Source organism: Oryctolagus cuniculus, chromosome 14 (genome assembly GCF_051225735.1).
Source record: "Oryctolagus cuniculus isolate XC-2025 breed Fujian yellow rabbit chromosome 14, ASM5122573v1, whole genome shotgun sequence".
Classification (NCBI taxonomy): domain Eukaryota; kingdom Metazoa; phylum Chordata; class Mammalia; order Lagomorpha; family Leporidae; genus Oryctolagus; species Oryctolagus cuniculus.
The window spans coordinates 41,686,318-41,710,350 of NC_142880.1; positions in this window are offsets into that span (position 1 = coordinate 41,686,318).

Sequence of the window (24,033 nt, forward strand, 5' to 3'; positions counted from 1 at the left end):
TTTACACAGGCAGAGTGGACAGTGAGAGAGAGAGAGAGAGACAGAGAGAAAGGTCTTCCTTTGCCGTTGGTTCACCCTCCAATGGCCGCCGCGGCCGGTGTGCTGCGGCTGGCACACCGTGCTGATCTGATGGCAGGAGCCAGGAGCCAGGTGCTTTTCCTGGTCTCCCATGGGGTGCAGGGCACAAGTACCTGGGCCATCCTCCACTGCACTCCCTGGCCACAGCAGAGAGCTGGCTTGGAAGAGGGGCAACCGGGACAGAATCCGGCACCCCGACCAGGTCTAGAACCCAGTGTGCTGGCACCGCTAGGCGGAGGATTAGCCTATTGAGCCACAGCACCAGCCCACAGACATGCATTTTTTTTTTAAAAGAGCCAGGAATACTGTCTGAATTTTCATCCACTCGTCAAATTTGCATTCTTCTTGAATTTTCTCCCTTGTAACAATTTAAGAATTTTACTATTAGATATTAAGTTTGGAAAATGAAATTTTTACTATTAGATATTAAGTTTGGAAAATGGCCACATGGGAACTTGTCACTTGAGGCAAGGTATTAGGCCAAATCTTGCACTTTTTCCAAGGCCTGGTCATGCAATTGCTGCTCTTAGAAATTTAGCTCCTCTGAAAGCTATCACTTCCTGTTGCGATGATATTGTAGAAATACTACCTTTTAAAAGTAGTCTTTCTTCGGCCGGTGCCGTGGCTCAATATGCTAATCCTCCACCTGCTGTGCTGGCACACCGGGTTCTAGTCCGGGTCGGGGCGCTGGATTCTGTCCCGGTTGCCCCTCCTCCAGGCCAGCTTTCTGCTGTGGCCAGGGAGTACAGTGGAGGATGGCCCAAGTGCTTGGGCCCTGCACCCCATGGGAGACCAGGAGAAGTACCTGGCTCCTGCCATCGGATCAGCACCGTGTGATGGCCACGGCGGCCATTGGAGGGTGAACCAACGGCAAAGGAAAACCTTTCTCTCTGTCTCTCTCTCTCACTGTCCACTCTGCCTGTCAAAAAAAAAAAAAAAAGTAGTCTTCCTTATTGCCAGGGAAGTGTAGCTCTAAGAGCATTTATTTATCAAGGGCGTGACTCCAATTCAATTAACTGAATTGTAGTTCTTGCTTTTCGGGGAACTATAAATATTATTACTTTTAATGTGTATGGCATTTATCTTATTTTGCCATATTTTATTTTAAAGTTGTTTAGGCTCAGAACAAAGGTAGAGGAAAATAAACTATGTTTGGAGCTTGATGACCTTGGTTCAAGTCTTTTGTCCACTACTTATTAACTGTGTAACCTTCAGTGAGCCATTTGGGTCCTCCAAGTGAATGCTGACCTGTCCATCAAATGAGATTAAAATGACCCTTGCTATTTCTCATGACTGTAAACTAGATCACAGTAGATAATGCATGCACATTTCTGCTTAAACCTGTACACTGTGTTACAAGTTTAGAACAAATTCAGTTCCAATTCGTATGAATGAAGTTTACAAAAATCCATGATAATAAAATTATACCTAAAGCCCCTATCGGTCCTGCTCTAAAACAATGTGTCTATTAGAATTTAACAATCACGTCAGATAATAGTGATAACTTCTTATGTTTTAATGCATATTCTGCATTGTAAGTATACACAAAAACACAATTACAGGTGAAAGAGGAAGAGTCATAAAAGATATGTACAGAATATACCTGTTAACTTGTACAGCAAACCCAGACATATTGCCTTGTGATTTCAAGATAAACTTTCTGGGGGTTGTAGAATGTCTCAGATAATGTTATAGAAATATCTGAACAATAAACAGAGTATTTAGGTTTGAAATTTAACTTGGTCATTTTTCTACTTACCCCCTACCAATCTCTTCCTTGCTTTCAGATCTCCAGCGTCTGGAATCTCTACTCTTTCCTGAGGCATCTTCCCGCTGCCTCAGACACTGCTTTTGAAGGAGGTCATATGATTCTCACCTAATACTAATCAGGTTTCTGCCCCGATGCCCTTTGTGAACAAGTTTCCTTGACCTCCCTAGAAAATAAATGGCTTTCTCTGCCCTCAGCTAGATCACTCTCTGACTCTTACCTTGTGCATTTTTTTCACCTTGATCATCCACTTAGTTCATACTGCATAGCATACCAGACATGTCTAGTAGGTGCTGTGATCTGCAGATCAAGTACTGAGAAAAAAACTAGCAAAGTCACGCTTGAGATGATGTATTAGGATAGCCAGGATTTGGGTCCTGCGAATGAAATTCAAGAAAAACATTTCATTTATGACAGCATAAATAACAACAAAGTACTTAAAAATAAAGTTAAAATAAATGTAAAATAAAAATTAAAATGAAATTAAATAAGGTCATAAAAGTTGTGTCCTGAAAATTACAAAATGTGAATGAAATTAAAGAATATATAAGTAACAAAAAACCTTCATGTTCTAAACATTAACGTTGTTAAAATGACTACACTTTCCAAACTGATCTAGGGATTCGTTGCAATCTCTATCATAATTTTCATCCAATTCTTTGTAAAATTTGTTGATTTATTTCTATTCATAGAGAATTGCAGAGTTGGAGGATTCATGCTTCTCAATTTTAAAACTTACTAAGAAACAATGGTAATCAACAAAGTGCAGTTCTGGCACAAGGAGAGATATGTAAAGCAATGAAACAATGGAGAATCTAAAAATAAAGCCTCCTTTCTGTGTTTGCTGATTTTTGCCAAGGGCGCCATTATCATCCAATGGTGCTTTTCAACCAGTGGTGCTTCTATGACTGCCTAGACACATGCAAAAGAACAATATTGGATCTTTGCTTCACAGTTTATAGTAAATTTAATTCAAAATGGGTGAAAGGCCTTAGTTTAAGTGATGAAAGTACAGAATTCTAAGGATAAAACATAAAGATAAAATTTAAATGTCTGATTTGGCACCAAACTAAATGCAAACATTTAAAAGAAAAAAAAAAGTAAAACCTTGTGCTCTAAGGATACCACCAAGAAATTGAAAAGATAACTTACCAAATTGAAGGAAAATCAACATATAATAAGGAATGTGTTACCAGAATCTCTAAAAAAGATTTTTACAAACCAATAATCAAAGGACAAACAATCCAATGGAAAGATGTACAAAGGGTACAAATAGATATTTCTCCAAAGAAAGATGTGCAACATGTCCAACATCATGGGTAAGCTTTGAAATTATCTGTTAATAGAGAAGTTAGTTTTTTTTTTTTTTTTTTTTTTTTTTTGACAGGCAGAGTGGACAGTGAGAGAGAGAGAGAGAGAGAGAGAAAGGTCTTCCTTTGCTATTGGTTCACCCTCCAATGGCCGCTGCGGCTGGTGTGCTGCGGCCGGCGCACCGCGCTGATCCGATGGCAGGAGCCAGGTACTTATCCTGGTCTCCCATGGGTGCAGGGCCCAAGCACTTGGGCCATCCTCCACTGCACTCCCTGGCCACAGCAGAGAGCTGGCTTGGAAGAGGGGCAACTGGGACAGAATCCGGCGCCCTGGCCGGGACTAGAATCCAGTGTGCCGGTGCTGCAGGCAGAGGACTAGAACCCGGTGTGCTGGCGCCGCAAGGCGGAGGATTAGCTTAGTGAGCCGCGGCTCCGGCCGAGAAGTTAGTTTAAAAAAAAAATCACACATCTATTCACATGAGTGTCCAGAAGAGGATATTATATAGCACAACAGGTAGACTAGTGATTTCTGAGGCTTAGGGAGTCTTAGGGGCCTAAGGAAATGCATCGAAAGTATTTTAAGTTTGTTTTTTGAGAAGAAAATATTCATTACTGACTGGCGTGAGAATTACACATTGTGAGAAGACTAAATGAATATATAACTTTAACTGAAAATGATGCCTCTTAAAATAATTTAAATATTGAAATCCATGATCAGATCAGGTTCATCACATTTTATAATCAGAGATAGAAGCTTGGCTGTTGAGTCACAAAAGAACCCGAAGACACTAATCTCAAGAGAACAGAGCAGGCAACTCCTGGAAGACAGGGTGTTTATATGTGTTCACAGTTTAGGAAAATGATTAATGTAATGTTCCCCAATAATACATATTATTACAACAAATGATGGAGCACAGTAAAAGGGAACAAGGAATGCTGGGTAACTGAAATCTGTCAGTCTGAGGTTCAAGGAAGAAATTTTGTCTTCATGCAAAAGGAGAAAGAAGGACAAAGAGAATTTTTTTTTTTTTGAAGGAAAGGCTTAGCTGTAACCGTGTCTTACAATGAAAAATAAAAAGTCAGTCCTTAGGCTACAATCAAGTGACGTACATACAGGGCTTTGTCAAGTGAGAAAAGACCTTAACATTTACCGAGGGCTCACTTTGTCTCTGCATGTGCTTACAGCAGAGAAAGGTCAGGCCTGGCTATTTTGGGTTCCAGAAACTTGCCATCAAAATTTCGCAGTTGCAAAGGAAAGAGGACAGGAATTAAATAATGTGATATCTTCCTATTATAATTAGATGTATATTAATTAAAGTTTCCTAGATATTAAGGTTAGTATTAGTGTAAGTGCTTTTATTATAATCCCTCTTGAAATACTAGGAATGTATTCTTTAAAGAACTCACTTTTAATTTATACAAAATCATTCACTTCTGGTTATGCTCTCACCAGGAAAGTGAACAAAAAGATCAATCCAAGGCAATAAAAATTTACCTGTTTTATTCTAAGATTTTGTAGTATCCCTTATGCAGGTATTAAAATTTTGATCCATTATAATCATCCATTTTCATGTATTTTTAATATTTCTTGATATCGGTTAATAATAGCCATGTATTTTTGTAGTTTAGAACTATTCTCTCCCTTCTGTCTCTCTGTAACAGTGCCTTTCAAATAAATAAAATGTAAAAAAAAATTTCTAAAGAACTATTGAAAATATTCAGTTATCAATAATATTGAAATGGTTGCATAATTCCAAAATTAAATTTTTGAATAATCTCTGTTGGAATAATATAAAATTATGAAACAGAATTATTAGTTGCAGATAAAATTGGTAGAGAATTAAAAGAGAAGTTTATATTATTTTAATGATAAATAATGCTTTGTGAAAATGGTTAGCAATTAGTGAGATTTTTCATGCATGAGTAATTAATATAATATTTTTCACAAAGAGTAAGTAAACCAAATGCATCTTCAGAAATGAAACAGAGCCATTTCAGTAATTATTTAGTAGTGCACTTTGAATACCAGGAGGATAAGTTTATATTAAAATGAAGTTAAGAATTTGTCATCCTGATCATTAGTGTTTCTTCTCCCTTTCTTTAAAATGAAAATATCCCTCTTGGGAAATGCCAAGCAACAATTTTCATGATATAATCCTTACCTAAACCCAATTATGCAGAATATTGTACATGAGGTTAGAAAGATGGGAAAATATCAAAGTTTGCTTCATTTTCACTGCTGTTCTTCCCTACAGTGTGATAGAGAGAAGACACGAGATTATTTTCTGTGTGTGTGTTGTGCAAGATAATTATACTTGTAATCTGATACAGTAAAAGTTCTTTTCAGAAATTTTACATTTTGATATCTGAATGATCTTAACTGTTTCACTAATTAGCTGTGTGATATAAGACAAACAATCTTAATTAGAGGACAGAGCTTTCTTCTTATCCTTGCCAGCTGTGGATATCATAATTATAAAATTCATATGATGGAGAAGGAAAACTAAAACTTGGTATATTTGAGGAATGTAATTTATGCTAGGTTGCTTCAAATGAGGTATAAGAGGGGACAAAGAGACAGATGCATGGTATATAATGACATACATGAGGGTACTTCAAAAAGTTCATGGAGAGTGGACACAAAGATTATTTTCTTGTAAAACCTGAAAGCAATGCATACTGTTTTTATAATATGCATTTCCATGACTTTTATAAGTGTCTTCATATATTTGAAATATTCAGATATAAAATATTATTTTGTTATGATATGCAGTAGTATATGTAGCACTAATTTTCTAAGGCAAGAGTAAAACAAAGATTGAAATATATATCATATACAATATGGGATATTAAATAGGCTATTCAAATGAAAAATACACCATCTAAATATAGCTATGTGTATTTCATAGAATTGTCTTCTTATATTTTCCTATAGTTACATGGTTAAGTTTAAAAATAATGTAAGAATTGATTGGACTTTCCATTCTGTTTCTGTATTGTCCATTATATTCACTCTTTTTTTTCTTTTCAACTTTTATTTAATAAATATAAATTTCCAAAGTACAACTTATGAATTACAGCAGCTTTTCCCCCCATAACCTCCCTCCCACCCACAACCATCCCATCTCCCACTCCCTCTTCCATCCCATTCTTCATCATGATTCATTTTCAATTATCTTTATATACAGAAGATCAAATTAGTATATACTAACTAAAGATTTCAACAGACTGCACCCACAAAGACACACAAAGTGTAGAGTACTGTTTGAGTAGTAGTTTTACCATTAATTCGCATAGTACAACACATTAAGGGCAGAGGTCCTACATGGGGAGCAGGCGCACAGTGACTCCCGTTGTTGATTTAACAATTGACACTCTTATTTATGACATCAGTAATCACCCAAGGCTCTTGTCATGAGCTGCCAAGGCTATGGAAGCCTCTTAAGTTCACCAACTCCGATCTTATTTAGACAAGGCCATATTCAAAGTGGAAGTTCTCTCCTCCCTTCAGAGAAAATAGCCCTACCATACAACCCAGCCATCCCACTTCTTGGAATTTACCCAAAGGAAATGAAATTGGCAAATAAAAGAGCTGTCTGCACCTCAATGTTTATTGCAGCTCAATTCACAATAGCTAAGACATGGAATCAACCTAAATGCCCATCAACAGAAGACTGGATAAAGAAATTATGGGATATGCACTCTATAGAATACAGCAGAAAAAAAAATGAAGTCCAGTCATTTGCAACAAAATGGAGGAATCTGGAAAACATCAGGCTGAGTGAAATAAGCCAGTCCCAAAGAGACAACTATCATATGTTCTCCCTGATCGGTGACAACTAACAGAGCACCTAAAAGGAAACCTGTTGAAGTGCAATGGACACTATGAGAAACAATGGCTTGATCAGCCCTTGTCCTGTCTGTCGAGGAACAACTTACTATTTTATTCCTTTTAGTGTTTTTTTGTTCTACTTAATACCATTGGTTGAACCCTTTAATTAACACACAATTATTCTTAGTCATTTAAATTTACCTGAAAAGTGATCCCTTTTAAATATAAGAGTGGGAATAAGAGAGGGAGGAGATGTATGGTTTGTCACATGCTAACTCGGACTTACCCCTAATGGTAGATCTAGAAACATGCCAGGGTATTCCAATTCAATCCCATCAAAGCGGCATGTACCAATGCCGTCTTACTTGTTAAAGTGATCAGTTTCAGTTCATAATTGATAAAAAAGATAGGATTAAGTGTCAAAGGGATTACATAAATAAGACCAGTGTCTGCAAATAATTGATAAAATTAAAAAGGAGAGAATGATCCTACATGGGAAGCAGGATCCACAGCAGACTCAGAATGGCAAAAGCCCTAAACAGCACTCTGGCCTCAGAATCACAGATTCATCCCTTAAGGCGTTTGGATCTTGCTAAAAAGCCATGAGAGTTTTGCAGGCATGGAAAGCCAAGACATTGTGGCAAAAAAAAAAAAAAAAATGACCCAAATGAAAGATCTCTGTGAGTGAGATCCCAGCGGAAAGAACAGGCCATCAAAAAAGGCATTATATTCATTCAAATTCTACTGTGGCTTTGGTAATATAGTATCATTTGTTATTCTTCTTATTTAAAAAATAACTTCTTAGTCTTCTTTAAATACTAACTGCATACTAAATATTATACTTTGTTATTTTTTTCTGATGCATATGTGCTAAAATTTCACATTTTTCCATTTGTCTTTTTCTCATTTCCATTTCCCCATGTACCTTAATAAGTCTTATATTAAGTGAGAGTAATGTTATCACATTGTTCAATTGTATAGATAAGGACAGTGAATGATCAGAACACAGCTGCAATGAAGTAGTCCCCAATTACACTGCCTAGAAGCAGAGATGGAAGCAGGGACTTGAGAGTGTGTGGTTATGAGGAAGAGCTCTGCTCTAATCTGTGTGAGAAGGAAAGGAGCATGGGAGGAGTTGAACCAAGGACCTGGCTGCACTGATGGGATGTGTGCCATGGAACATGATCTGCGGCTCAGAGTTTCCCTCATGGAGCAAGGCTTCAGGCAAAGCTGTGAATAAAGGGGCAGAGTTCCTATCCTGGTTGGGTGGCTCCTTTCAGGAGAAGGCTGGTCTCCAGAAGAGAGCTGTAGTAGAGAGCCATAGGAAGTCGGTATTTCCAGCAACTATATCAAGAGTTGGATAGGTTCCAGGCAGAACAATACGTTAGCCTTCCTGACAGCCTGGTACACTCAGGATGCTGGGACTTCTTCCACTACCACATGCTTCCCTTGGGGAAAGCAGGAGCTCCAGACCTCTAAAATAAGGCCTTGGTCCTGTGTTAGAACAGTATTATTACAAAATTTGTTTTACTGGAGAGGGGAGAGCGAGAGCAACAGACAATGAATCTCCCATCTGTTGGTTCACTCCTCAAATGCTGACAATAGCTAGGGCTGGGTAAGACCATGTCACCCTTGATGGTGGCAGGAATTCAACGATGTGAGCCATTACCTGCTGTGTCCCAAGGGGTGCAAGAGTAGGAAGCTAGAATATGATGCAGAATTGGGACTTGACCCCAAACACTCCAATGCAGAATGTGGGTATGCCAAGTGATATATTAACCACTGTGCAAGATGCTACCCCTGGTCTCACTCCCCATGCTTTCCATTAGTCCCTGATAGTCACTAGGTCAGCCTTGATTTAAGATAAATCCCATCCCTTACAGGAATGGCACATCTTGGTCAGCTGGTAGCTCTCAAATGTTAATTGGATCTTTTTGATCTTGACATTTGTAGGCCAAATGATTGTTGTTATCGTCATTTCTACCAAGGTAACCTTGGAAATCTTAATTAGTTCCAAAAATAATAAACAAGGAGAATGACACACGAAAGACTTTTTTGTGGTAAACCTATTGAGCAGCACACGTAATTTCTACCTTTGTTTATTTCCCTGGACTCATTAATTTAAATGGACAATAACTGCATTGGAGACAAGGAAAGGTCATCTAGCTGGATGTAGAAGAAGAAAAAGCAGGTTGGACTGCGCACAGGTTGGAAACACTCACAGTCTATTAACAAACACCACCATTTTATCTTTCTTCCTGCTCCAGGCAGCTGTGCCTAGTTTTTGTATACATCCAAAAAAATTGAAGATTTTGAAGAATGCAGTTGCTCTCCATCAGTCGCAAATGTAGAATTTCCAAGCCCAAACTAAAGAGTGAAATTATATGCCCTCCCCATCATTATGCAAATACGCCAAATGTAGAATAATAAATTAGAGACAGTGTAACCAGACTAAAAGCTTTATATTTCTCGAATTCCATGGCCCATGGTTTTTCTCTGAACTTAATGGCAGTTACCTCGAGGCTATTAGAAATAATGGCATTAGGTGAGAAGGACATGCCCATATATATGTCACAGGTGAACATTAATAAGTTTTTATCACTCAAAGTACCTTGCTTGCCTCCTGTACTTTTGAAGTATAGAGGCCGATTTTCCACATGTTAAAGCCCTGAATTATTCTCTATATTCACTTTCAGTTCCTCATGCAAAGTCAATTCTGTGTCTAGTTTTTCTTTTTTTTATAACTCCTCTTTAAAAGCAGGCAGCAAAAGTTGAAGTGCATGATTATTCTGAATCTTTGCAGCCTTTTCAGTTAGATTTAGGCTCAGTTATCTGCTCTGTATAGGTGTATATTTTACTAAGTATTTTTCAGCCACTATATAGTATCTTTCTCATCTTTCCATTCACCAATATCTTTTAACTGCTTATTCAGGGGTAATTTGGTACAACAGGATTCAAAAACCATGCTGGAACTTTCAACATATCTTTACTCTTAGAAATTTCCCTGTTAAAATATGTTTTGCCATCATCTTTCCTGCATAGCTGATTTATTCCTGTGCCAACGATTACTGGAATTGTGCAAGGGAAGCCACAACTCAGTGAATGGGGACCTGTCTTCCACTCCTTGATGTCTGATCATTGTTTATAGTCAGCATCCCCCAGACAGTGGAAAATGCAGTCTGAACCCCTTTTGGCTCACGGTGCTGCATGTCAGACTGTTTTGGCTGCAATATGGTGACTGCTATGGACTAAAAGTGTCCCTTGAAATTCCTAATTTAAACTTAATTGTCATTGTGGTAGAATGAAGATAGGAAGAACTTTAGGATATGATCAAGCCATCAAGTTCAGTCCTCATTGAGGATATTAATCACTTTATATGTGAGATGCCAGGGAACCATAGATTTAGGGCACTGCAACAAGGCATGCTGATGGAGACAGCAACCATCACCACACTGGATCTGTTGGTATTTTGATCTTGGGCATCTTCCTCTCTATAAGTGTGAGGAATAAATTTCTGGTATACATAAATTGCCCAACCTGTGGTATTTTGTTGGAGCAGTAGGAGTAGATTAGGGGAGTGACCAACCCCTGACTCTGCTTACTGCAGGGCTTACTCCCACTCCATGAAGTTAATCATTATTGCAGAGAACACATTGTGAAATACTGAACCTGTGGTCCACTTATGAACCTGGCCAACTTGCTTGTCCAGAACTACTAGGCATGGACTGTGCCTGGTACATACTTAAGAGCATCAGACCGTGCATTGCCCATGAATTCGGTCATTCTTTATGCAAGAGTGACTGCAGTACTCTTCTCTATCATAGTTATAAGAAAGGAAGACTGAGAATCACTTCACTTAGCATTCCGATATTATACCAACATTTCAACCATCTTGTTAACCAAGACATGTTCTTCTTGTTGAGTAAAAATGGCCATCTAATATTTCAGTAATGAAATGTATTTCATTTTCATAAAAATATAATAGTAAATATGCAAAGTGAAAGAGCATAAGTATTTTACAAGGCACATTTCCAACAAGCAGAGATATAGATAATAGCATATTTATTGACATATTTCAATATATTCTTACAAATTGATAAATTTAATTTTCTTCTTTATGAGTGTTCACAAACAAATAATGTTGGAATGTTGTAGTATATAAGTCCTATGCAAACACCACTTTTATTTTTCATGTGTAAATAAGTTGATTTTTTTCTCTTGAAAACTAATTTCATATCAAACAACCAGAACTAACAAAACTCAATTCTATAATGAACAAGAAAATACAGCAAAACTCATAATGTTATTATATGGGTTAATGGCAAATCTATTTTCTTAAAATGAATCTCCCCAAAATTCATATTAAATCTTTCATGATCCTGAAAACATAACAACCTTGCAAACAAAACAAAACAAAACAAATTCCCCAAACATGGGAAATTATCATATAAGCATTCTATATAAAGTGAATGAATTTCATATGGCTATTAAATTTATACTTACAAATAACTTTGATATCCAAGCAAAAATGCCCATGTATGTGATTTTTATTATTTGTTGTTTCAGGAATGGTAGCATTTTATTTTATTTTATTTTTTACTTTATATGTTCCTCACACGAGGGGTCTTAACTAATTCTTGGCAAGTGACTGTTATGAAAAAGCTTTGCGTGATTTTCAAATTTTTTCACCAAAATAACTTTATCTTTTAATTCCATGTTTTTATGAACTTTTTGAGGAACCCTTGTATAGCTACTGAAATAATATATTTCCATTTTTCTCATAGTTTCTCAATTAAAAGAAACTATTTCCTTAACTTCCATTTTCCCCAGCCTGACTCTGCAAGAGCACAATGTGGCACACATATGTTTTTATTCTGGCACTGAGCAGGCAAAAAAATTACTCTGAGATTATCATGGTTTTCTGCCTTCCATTTACATAGGCTGAGGCTCTCCTGCTGGTCTCTGACCCCATGAGGGTCTCCCAGATCAGGTGCGGAGAAGCGCCTCTGGCTCAAATTCTGGTTTCCTCCTGGGCAAGATCAGTGCCTCAGCCATTGTGGTCTCCGGGGGTTGATTGCCTTCCTTGAACTGCAGTATTCCACCCTTTTTGCTTAGCATCTCTGGGTCCTGGCCCTCTGCATCAACCTAGACATAAAACTTTAAATCCTGCAACTGAAATGTGGAGTTAAATGTATAGGAATATATAGCTGAAAAGAAAATAAACAAAATTTAAAGTAGCCAAAAAATGATATCACTCTTGATTATTAAAGCTGACATAAACTGCCATAACATCAAATATCTCTTTCCTATATACATATTTTAATAACTTTGAGTATTAAGTATTACTGTTTGTCTATTTTCCAGGTAAATCCTAGAGCAAGGGCTGGTGTTGTAGTGTAAAAGGTTAAGCTGCCGCCTGCAACACCAGCATCCCATGTGGGCACCGGTTCAGGTCCCAGCTGCTCCACTTCTTATCCAGCTCCTTGTTAATGAAAAAAAAAATGCAGCAGAAGATGACTCAACTCCTTTGGCCACTGTACCCATATGGGAAATCTGGAAGAAGCTCCTGGCTCCTGGCTTTGGCTTGGCCTAGGCCCAGCCCATGTGGTCATTTGGGGTGTAGCAGTAGATGAAAGATCCATCTCTCTCCCTCTCTCTCTCTTGCTCTCTCTCGCTCTCCCTCTGTCTCTCTGTGACTTTGCCTTTCAAATAAATAAAATAAATCTTTAGGGAAAAAAAGTAGAAAGTTATTCTGAGATCATAATTCTTGTTTCATTAGAGCACTACATAATATTGTTTATCACTGAATAACTCAAGCAAACCCAAGCATTATCCTTAATAAACTGCAAAATCATAATCTGGGTGCAAAAGTATGGAAAAAATGTAGTACCTTTTAACATTTGAATAAAGTTTACTCCAAATTTATCTAACAACTGTTAGGGAAAAATGTAAAAATGATGAATTGTTTTTCTTATTAGATACTTGAAAACATTGAATTCATAAATAAATTATTTCCTATGTACTGGAACATTTTATTTCTGCCACTGAAGACACTATTTTAATGTAGTAAGAAAGTGAACTGGATTATTAAATTACACAGTATAAATTAATCAAAGTTTAAAGGACCTATGCCACTATTACTGAATGTCCTATGCCTCATTCTCTTGATCATCTTTAGGTAAACTTACACACACACACACACACACACACACACACACATGATTTATTGCATTGGAAAATAAACACTGAATTAGATACTCTGATTCTGGTATTGTTTTCTTTCCAACTGTATTTGAGTATGAACACTGTATTCTGTGTCAAAAAGTCAAATCAAATCAACCACATTTGAATTTTTAAATGGACTACTTTATTTCACATCTATATGCAATGATCTGATCACAATTTGTGTTAAAACAGAGAAATCCTTTTTGTGCATATGACAATATCATGGACTAAGGCAGATATGCTGGGAGTGAGAAATGAGTAGATTTATATCCCGACATTTTGTCTGCTATATGGTTAACATTTGCAATGAAATCAGATTAAATACAAAAATATTTGGAAAGATGGCTTCAGCTGTAGATGCTGGCATAACAGCTCAGCAGGAGTATACTTTTCACGAAGGCTGAGAGCTCTAAGATGACATCTCTCAGGCCCACGAAAGCCCAAGGATCTCTTTAGGTGTAGAATCACCTAGCTTTCTTCACTTTATCTGAGTTGTCCATAGAAGATTGCGGCATGTCTTCATACTCATAAGCATAGAATCCTATCTTTGTCTGAGATTTGTCTTGCAGTGTCTGAAAAGGAACAAGAGACATTGCTCTTAAATATTGAACAGTGCAGTAAGATCACATATGTTTAGCATTTGTTATGTTTATTTTCCAATATGGCAGGATCCATGGTGTCATTGGTGACAAGAAAGTGTGACAAATTTAGATTATGGAACTCTTATCACAGGCATTAATAACTTTTAGAAAATTTCCAAAATCATAATTATTGGTGTTAGAGGCAGAAGTTTTTTTTCTGAGTTTTGATTCATGGATGAAAATAATTTTCGCTTACTGTTCTTTTAAAGATTATTTATTTGAGCTGTAGAATTACAAAGGCAGAGGCAGAGAGAGAAAGAGTGGTTTTCCACCAGCTATTTTACTCCCCAAATGGCTGCAATGGCAGGAGCTGGGCCGATCTGAAGTCAGGAGCCAGGAGCTTCTTCTAGGTCTCCCACATGGGTACAGGGGCCCAATGATTTGCATCATCTTCTACTACTTTCCCAGGCCAAAGCAGGGAACTGTATCGGAAGAGGAGCAGCCAGGACTCGAACTGGTACCCATATAGGATGCCAGCACCACAGGTGGAGGCTTAGCCTATTATGCCACAGCACCAGCCACTTTCGCTTGCTTTTAAAATACATAATGCCTGCATCACTGACATTCCCAGAAACATTGAATTAATTAATTTAAATTTTTATTATATATACACATACTTAACTCTTAAATTTCTAGGTTATAAAAGATTGAACCATAAACTATTTTTTAATTTATTTTTATTTTTATTTTTATTTATTTATTTATTTTTTGACAGGCAGAGTGGACAGTGAGAGAGAGAGACAGAGAGAAAGGTCTTCCTTTGCCGTTGGTTCACCCTCCAATGGCCGCCTCGGCCGGCGCGCTGTGGCCAGCACACTGCGCTGATCCGTGCCGTAAGGCGGAGGATTAGCCTAGTGAGCCGCGGCGCCGGTGAACCATAAACTATTTTCTAAATACAGTTCTCTATTCTTAAAATCTGTACAAAATGATACCTTGTTTTTTTTTTATGGATTATTTATTTATTTAAAAATCAGTTGGAGAGAGGGAGAGACTGAAAGAGAAAGATCTTCCATCTGCTGGTTCATTCCCCAGACAGTCTCAATGGCCAGGACGGAGCCAGTCAGAAGCCAGGAGCCAGGAGCTTCATCCAGATCTCCCACATGGGTAGCAGGGATGCAACACATCATCTGCTTTTCCCAGGGCATTAGCAGAGAGCTAAATCAGAAATGGAGCAGCTGTGACAGAACCAGTGTGCATATGGGATGCTGGAGTCACAGGCGGTGGCTTTATCCACTACACCATGCCAATCCCAATACATCTTGGAGTTTTTAATTTTAACTAATTGACAAGTAATATTGGTCCAATTTGATACTCTGTATGCTGAAAATGGCCTACTTGGTTTATTACAGAATCTCCTTTTTACATTAGAACCTATGAGCCATATACCCTTAGAGTCAACAGTGCATATATAAATATGTAAAGAAAGTCTTTAACATAGCCCATGGAGGTGCTTAAAAAAATGGACTAATTTCCTTTAAAAGACTCCATTGATGACTTCTACATTAATGTAATTATGCTCAATGTTAAATTAATTGTGTTATTTTATACTGTAACAATTATGTACAGTAGAAACAATTTCTGATGTGGATTGCACTTAGTTCTATCTGAGTGCATTTATCTATTGTGAGATTGTTTCGTATTTTTAATAATTAATAAAGTGCTGCTACAATTCTGCAAACAAATGTAATTTAAAAGAGATTAAGAAATTTTCTAATGCCTCAGATTGAGTATTCTAATTCAGATTTATCTTTTTGCTAATGAGATTTTTTTAAAAATTATCACATTTTTTACCTTATGTATATTTATAAGTGTGTATCTTTCTAGACTGTGCTTATATAAATGTCTATATATCTACCTCTGTACATATCTATAGATTTCTACTTCAAGTATGTGCATAGGTAGATTTTTATATAATCACAACAGGAATTTCTCAAACTACTAAATAAGTGCACTCACCTTTGAGGGATTATCATGTTTTTCACTCATATACCCTATGTCCTTCTATTTTTCATTTTTGCATTTTGCTGTTATATTTTCTAACAATGCCTTAGTATTATAAAAGAAAGAGAAAGAAGTATTTACATTTGCAATAAGGCTATACCCCCTTGGGAAGGTAGACACATGCCTTAATTTGAAGTCTAGAGAACAGTATTTTATTATTCCATTTAGTTCCTAGAAATATTCAAAACATTTAAAAGTTAACTAAAAGAGCATGATATTATTTATCCTGTTATTACACATCATATAACAGGGATCATGTCTGACAAATTACAGAATTTTTTCCTAGGATTGTAATATAATTCTTCACTTTTTGATCACATAAGCTATGGAGACTTCTACTTTATTTACTCCTGAGATTTATAGTTTCTAATGGTAGCAGGTTAAGAAGTGAACACAAATGAGATCATAAAAATTTATGGCAAAATAAACCTGCATTTTTACTAAGCAGGTTTTCTAATTTCCGAGGCTGAATATTTTTCTTGATTGTTCATTTTCCTTTGTCTTCTTTGTCCCAACTTAGCTGCTTTAGTGGAAGTTTAAGTGTTCAGCTCATTATCTGAGCTTTAAGAAGAGTGGTATTTCCTGTGCAAGGGAGATGTGTCTTCTTTTTACAAAGTGCCATGCACGTAATTGTGGATTCCCAGGAAGAACCTTGCCTTGTTTGCCACTCCTTCCTTTGGGCAGGCTCATGAATCCTGCTCCTCTCCTGACAGTCTACAGATGAGAGAAGAAAAAATTTATAGATCAGAGTCTTAGAAAAACGTAAGAGAGCAGAGAATCTGATCCAATCCTAGCTTAAAACATCACAACTCTTCTCTTCCTAATTTCTTGACTCAATTTCATTTTTGACCTTGGAAAAGACTTGACCTGGGAGCTTTGAAAGTTGGTCAGGACCCTCAGGGAAAGCAGCGGAAGTGGAAGTCCCACCCATAATGTCCCACCACAAACCAACTGTGGGGAGATAACCTTTGTTTACTAATAAATAAAAGTAAGGGGAAAAGCATGTCACCAAGTTCTACTCTAGACTAAGTGTTTGAAAGTACCTTCTTTTCCTAGATTTCTAATCTAAGAGCAGCTTTGTCTTCTTGGTGTATTTGTTAAATACTGAGACAGTTTTTATTCTATCAAATTGTACCTGAGCGAGTGTGAACAAAAGAGCACCACACATTGATAACATTTGATGGTCCTTTATTGCCAGCGGTGGCGAGTGGGCTCATGCACTAAAGAACTCTCGACCCTGAAGCCCAAAGCAGCAGGGTTTATAAAGGCAAAAACCACAACATAGGGAGGGGAATACTTAGTTACTGGGGTCAAGCTGACCTAAAACCTAAGTGAAATTAGTATCAATTATAATCTTGACAATACCAGTTACAATCTTAACAATTTTAATTATAATCTTGACATTAATCCAGGTATTGGTTTTAATCATATGTAGGACATAGACAAATTACATTTTTATCATTAACCCGGGTGCAGCCCATCCACTTCCTCGCTTGGATTATGCTAGGGGGTTTCTTTGTTCTGCCAAGTGGATGTAGTGGACTGCTATTGTTCAACTGTTTTAGATCATAGTTTCAGACCAGGGTCTCATGGTGTGTTGGGGGAGCATTTTCCCAGAATGGGGTCTCAGGTTCTCCAAAATGGAGTCCCTACTGTCAAGGTGTTACTTCAAAATTGATATTGCAGCTGTGTATAGGGGGCGATAGTACGTCTATTCAAATGATAATTGTAATTTTCCTCTAAAGTGCAAATTCACCAGGATAAAAAGGTAGGATGATATTCCAAAGATTAAGACAATTTGCTAAAGTTGATACGCATTATTTTGCCACAAAAACAAGGCCCTTGGATGAATGTGCAAACACATTGGAAGTGAAACCTTGCTTTGACTGACAGATTACAGATCCTTTACATAATTTCCCATGTCTTCTCTCAGACTTTCATTTATGTGATTCATCAGCTTTACTCTTTGAGTTATTGTCTGAAAGTGTGGGGAGCAATTCGGACTAGACTGTTACTGGAATTAAGACTTATTCTATGCATCTGCTCTCCCACAATATGGCGCTGAGAAGGGAGTAACAACTTCTACGCAGCTGCCTCTCACCAACTTGAGTGATGACCTGCAAGAGCTGATCCTGCTCCTGATTGGAGGAGAGCAGCGTACCCGGCGTGTGGGTAGCAGAGTTGGGATTGGTGGAAGAGGACTATAAAGGAGGAGAGAGACAACATGCACCAGGAACATCTGAAGGAACATCTGAGCAGCCCCCGAGAGAGCCGGCCGGCGGTGTGCCGCTCCCCGCGGAAGTGGGGAAAGTGGCAGGGGGAACCGCCCATCCACGGAGGTGGAAGGGTCGGTAGCCAACCCGGGAAGAACCAGCAGCAAACCCGGGGAGGGCCGAGCAGACGAAAGAACAACGCAGGGTCCTGTGTCGTTCCTCCACGAAGAGGGGGAGCGACATAATGGTGCCGTGACTCGGATATGAAGCCTAGGCAGGGTTTAGTGTCGTTCCTCCACGAAGAGGGGGAGCGACATAATGGTGCCGTGACTCGGATAGGAAGCCTAGGCAGGGTTTAGTGTCGTTCCTCCATGAAGAGGGGGAGCGACATGAATTTTTCTTTTGGCCTGTCCTCTGGTTTTCTACTTCTCTTTATTTTTTTAAAGATTTATTTATTTGAAAGAGTTACACAGAGAGAGAAGGAGAGGCAGAGAGGAGAGGGAGAGGGAGAGGGAGACAGAGAGAGAGAGAGAGGTCATCCATTCTCTGGTTCACTCCCCAGTTGCTGCAACAGCCGGAGCTGCACCGATCTGAAGCCAGGAGCAGGAGTTTCTTCCAGGTCGCACATGCGAGTGCAGGGGCACAAGGAGTTGGGCCATCTTCTACTGCTTTTTCAGCCACAGCAGAGAGCTGGATGAGAAGTGGAGCAGCCAGGACTCGAACCAGCGCCCTATGGGATGCCAGCACTACAGGGGGTGGCTTTACCTGCTACACCACAGTGCTGGCCCCCTCTTTAATTTTAATTTACTGCTTTTAAACTTATTTCTTATGTTCTTAATTCTTGTCACTGTGCTTATCATTTCAAAAGTTTCCATTGATTCTGTATAGCATCAAATTTTCCACCGAAAAAATTTTTTTCATTTATTTTCTCAAAAGTAGTAAGAATTGTTATTTTAAAGTTCCCTTCTGGTAACTTCATCATCTGGACTTCCTGCTGGACTATCTTCATTGTCTTTGGTCCCTCTCATTTCTATGACCATGTAGGGTTTTGCAGAGCTGCACTTTCTTCCCTGTGTAGGGGTTTTGTGATGAAAAACCCTAGGAATGATCTGATGCATGGTGTGATAGTTCCATTTTTCATAGTGAGCTTATTTATGCATAGGGTAGACAATTATGTAGCGGTAGATACCCTAATTCAAAGATGCATCAAGTATGTGGGGAATAATTTACTTCTGCTTCCCCTTTAGTCCTAGTATATACCCATGTACTAGTCCCAAATGATACTGTGGAGTGTGTCCTTGACTTGAATTCTAAATGTGTCCCTCTAGCCCTGGGAGGCTGTCCAAAGCATGAGTTGAGAGGTGATATTAAATCCTGGATACACTTCCTTGATTCTGCTACCCCCGCCTTTCAACCTCTTTTTGATTTTTAAGCATGTCATTGACTTTAGCAGATTGTGTGTGTGTTCTTGCATATACAGGCATAATTGCATGTATGTATTACGTCTACATCGTCTCTCTCTCTCTTGCTTTGAAAAATTTAGTTGAAAGAAACTAGTGTATAATCTGGATGGAAGATATTCCCTATGAGGAAGTAAATTGTAGAAAAGCCACTATGCTTGGAATTGTGTGTAAGCCTAAAACACTTGTTGCTACTTGCACTCTTTTCTGCATTGTTCTCATGACAGACTACTTTTGTGTATACTAAGGATGGGAGCAGAGACTCTGTTCTCATTGTCATTGAGAATGGGATATTATGTGTATGTCAAATATGTATGTGTAAGGCAATACATAATGTTCTCCATTTTATAAGTTAGCAAGATTACTTATGATTATGTTAAATTGGGGGATAATCCCATTTAGTATGAAATAACAATCATTTCTATACATATGCCTATTGTTAAGTAGAAGTTTGTCTGTTTTAGGCTAAAGAATAACTTTCTAATAGGAATTCTAGTTTGTCAGTTGCTAAAGATTTGGATTCTGGCTAACTGGTCATCAATACACAGTGATTTGTCAAAGAGCTGGGGAAATAAAGTAGAGTGTGACATTAGCAATCACTTGGGGGAGTTGGAGCAAACAGCTTCCCTGAAAATAAAATATGATGCCCAGAGATTCTGGCATTAATGGCCAAAAGAGTGGTCCTCAAAACAAAACAAAACAAAAGCTCAGCTTTGCTTCTGAAAGTGCCTGGGAATGAGCTCAGGACAGAGCTGACAGAGGGGCACTGCCAAGTGCTCATGAGTGATGTGGGTCAGAATCCCTGGAAAATGAGAACCTTACATCCCCTACTGCTGCGTGCATGCTACAAGTAATATCTGTCCCTTCCTACACAGCGTCTCAGCAATCGACTGCCCTTGGGGAGAAGCAGCTAACCCTCGGGAGTCCTGGCTGCTCCTGTTCTCCAGTCCTGTGTGAAGGGGCTTCCTCCATTCCTGCATGCACTGAGGCTCTCACATGTCCCAAAGAAGTGCTGCAACTTCAACTTTTGTGGGTTGCTGAGTTGAATAAGCTAGGGATGCCCCTGAAAACTCATATGCAATTACACATGGAGGAATTTGTAAGGAAAAGCTGAGGATAGAAGAAACCTGTATGGGTAGTATGCATATACCCACATGGTTAGCATAAACTGAAAATTTCTGCATGTGATTCAATGCTTATTATAAAATTAAAGTGAAATAGAGCAAATTAATAGTGATATAATTGCTAAGATATATGCATTTTCTGTTTCGTCATTTAAACAGTTAAACAATTTATTGAGAGTATTTTTTAATTATTTAAGATATTTATTAGCAGGTGCTTGCAGTTTGTCGACTTTTTTTAAAAAAAAAAATCAAGTTGTAAATTTTTATTACAAATTAAAAATGAAGTTCTTAAAAACCTCAACTTGACCAGATATGAAACAATTTAAAAACCTTTAAAGGTGTATTGAGAAAAACTAGGCTTTAAAAAAACCCACATTTGTCATTACCAAAAAGAGACACCATTAGGTAAAAATAATAAAAACCCCATGCTGCATAGATAATGCAGTTAGTTCTAGTCATGTGGTCAACAGACAAAAAGGTCTTCAGTTCCAAGCTCCAAGCTCTTGTTCATGTGTTATTCCTGGAATTGCACATTCATTTCTTCTTGTGGATGACGAAACCAAAAAATGGTAGAGATGTTACGCCGGTGAGTACTCAGCCAGCACGCTCAGTCTCTGGAGTGGAGTCTCTTTGCCACTTTGGAGTTTAGGGATATCTAACCCGATGCAGATTCCGTCTCTGGTCTGCCCTGCAACCGCCTCCTCTCCCTGCACAGGAGGGCTGGAGTGCGGGGGTCGACGCCCCAGGGTGGGAACCTTGGCCCACAGGAGCACTCTCCCATCCCTTCTGTCCCCACTCTCACTGTTGTAGTCCTGCTGCTTAGTACGTGGTGGAATGAGAAGGCCATGCCAAGATGGCCACTGGCAACAGAAACTGCCTGGCAACAGGCTGTGATTGGATGGCTTCAGAAACTGCCTGGCAACAGGGTGTCATTGGTTAGGGCATAGGCTGCCCCTTGACTGGATTGGCTGCCTTGGCTATATAAGCCGCAGTAGCGCCTGAAATAAACGAGTCGGCAGGCTACTCCTGCTTTCACCCCTCGCTTGGGGTCTGTGTGGTGACTCCATGCCACTTGCCCCCACCACGCCCCTCCTCCCAGAAATGAATCCACAGAGTTGCTGCAGGTTCACTGACTTCCACCGGAGCTCCCCAGGCGCTGTAACATTAGCGGCCCTCACCCTCTCCTTCAGCATCAGACCCCACAGTCTCTGCATCTCCTGGTCTGCACAGGGACTTCCTGGGGTTCTTCTTTACAGAGTCTGGTGTTAAAGCGTCTGCCTCCATGTCGTTCCTGTGGATGACCCCATATCCGCTCCTCACACTGAGCCATTGTTACTGCTCCCCAAACCTGCCTTGCCATGAACTTGTCCCTGCCTGCAGGCGCGGCCCATGTGAGGCCGCCTGGGCCTCCGATCCCTGCTTGTGGTACCGGGATTGCTTGCAGTGGTGCTGAGGGCGGTGCCTGGCTGCTGGGCTCCCCTAGCTGCTCCTGGTAGCCAGGCTGGCGGCATCACTGGGGCTGCCCAGGGCTCACTGGGGTCCGCTCGGACTCCCGCTACCGAGGGAACCTGAGAGTATTTTTAATTAATGATAAGTGTCTGTGTATCTCATGCAGTATTACCAGTGCAGAAGTTATCTGGCGTTGAGTTAGAATAATTTATAAGGCTACAGTTAGCTCTGCAGCAAAGAAAGTTTTGGGTTCCACAAAAACCCAATTTAATTACCGCATCAGCATTGGAAATAAGAAGCAGTGACTGCATTGTAGTGAGTGCATATAAGCAAGGTAAAAACCTAGTCAATGTGCTTTTTTTTTTTTTTTTTTTTTTTTTTGACAGGCAGAGTGGATAGTGAGAGAGAGAGACAGAGAGAAAGGTCTTCCTTTGCCGTTGGTTCACCTTCCAACGGCCATCACGGCTGGCGCGCTGCAGCCGGTGCACCGCGCTGATCCGAAGCCAGGAGCCAGGTGCTTCTCCTGATCTCCCATGGGGTGCAGGGCCCAAGCACTTGGGCCATCCTCCACTGCCTTCCCTAGCCACAGCAGAGGGCTGGCCTGGAAGAGGGGCAACCGGGAAAGAATCCGGCTCCCCAACTGGCACTAGAACCTGGTGTGCCGGCACCGCAAGGTGGAGGATTAGCCTATTGAGCCGCGGTGCCGGCCTCAATGTACATTAACACCAGCTTTTCCATTTTCATTGTTTTACGTATTGACAAGTATAATTAAAACACACTAGAAACTTTATTAAAACACATTAAAAACTTTATTCAGAGTAGTATGAATACAATTCATTCTTGTCATTCACAGTCTGAGAATTAACAATCCTACTTTCTGAAGTTACTTACGAGACAATAGAAGATAACATGGCCATTCAAATAAATTTCATAAACTCCAGCTAATACAGCTCCCCTTGCCCTGGCATTGACACCTACATATTCTACGAGGGTGCCTACAATGCTGGAGCTACACTTTCAAATACAGTAGCCACATGCGGCTTTCGCCTAATTGAAACATACCTAATTCATTGAGGCCAGGCCTGGTTAAAATATGCCATGAGTATAAAATCTACAGTAGATTTCAGATAGCATGAAAAATTGAAAGTGAAAAATTCCATTCAATATATTATATTGATTAAATGTTCAAATTATAATATTTTGGATATATTGGGTTAAATAACAAATTAGAGTGAATGTTCCCCCTACTTCCTTTTATCGTTTTTTTTTTTTCAGTGTGGCTGTTAGGAAATTTAATCTTCCCTATGCTGCTCACATTATAGTTCTGTTAGGCAGCACTTCTGTTAGACGAATTCTCCAGATGTCTATCTGGATTCTCCATGTCTGAGAAGATACTTAGGAACTTTGCTCCAGTGCCTCTCCCTTTCCTACTCTGCCACTCGTTTTCTCTTCTCTCTTGTGTCATTCCCAACAGTACATACAAGTGTTTTTATTCTCCCATCTTTTTTTATTCAAATATTTTTTTTGACAGGCAGAGTGGACAGTGAGAGAGAGAGACAGAGAGAAAGGTCTTCCTTTGCCGTTGGTTCACCCTCCAATGGCCTGCGCACCGCGCTGATCCGATGGCAGGAGCCAGGTACTTCTCCTGGTCTCCCATTTATTTGAAAGTCAGAGTTACACAGAGAGAGGAGAGGCAGAGAGAGAGGGAGAGGTCTTCCATCTGATGGTTCACTCCCCAATTGGCTGCAACGGCCAGAGCTGTGCCGATCCGAAGCCAGAAGACAGGAGCTTCTTCTGGGTCTCCACATGGGTGTGGGTCTCCCACGTGGGTGCAGGGGCCCAAGGACCTGGGCCATCTTCTACTGCTTTCCCAGGCTGTAGCAGAGAGCTGGATCAGACATGGAGCAGCCAGGTCTCGAACCAGCGCCCATA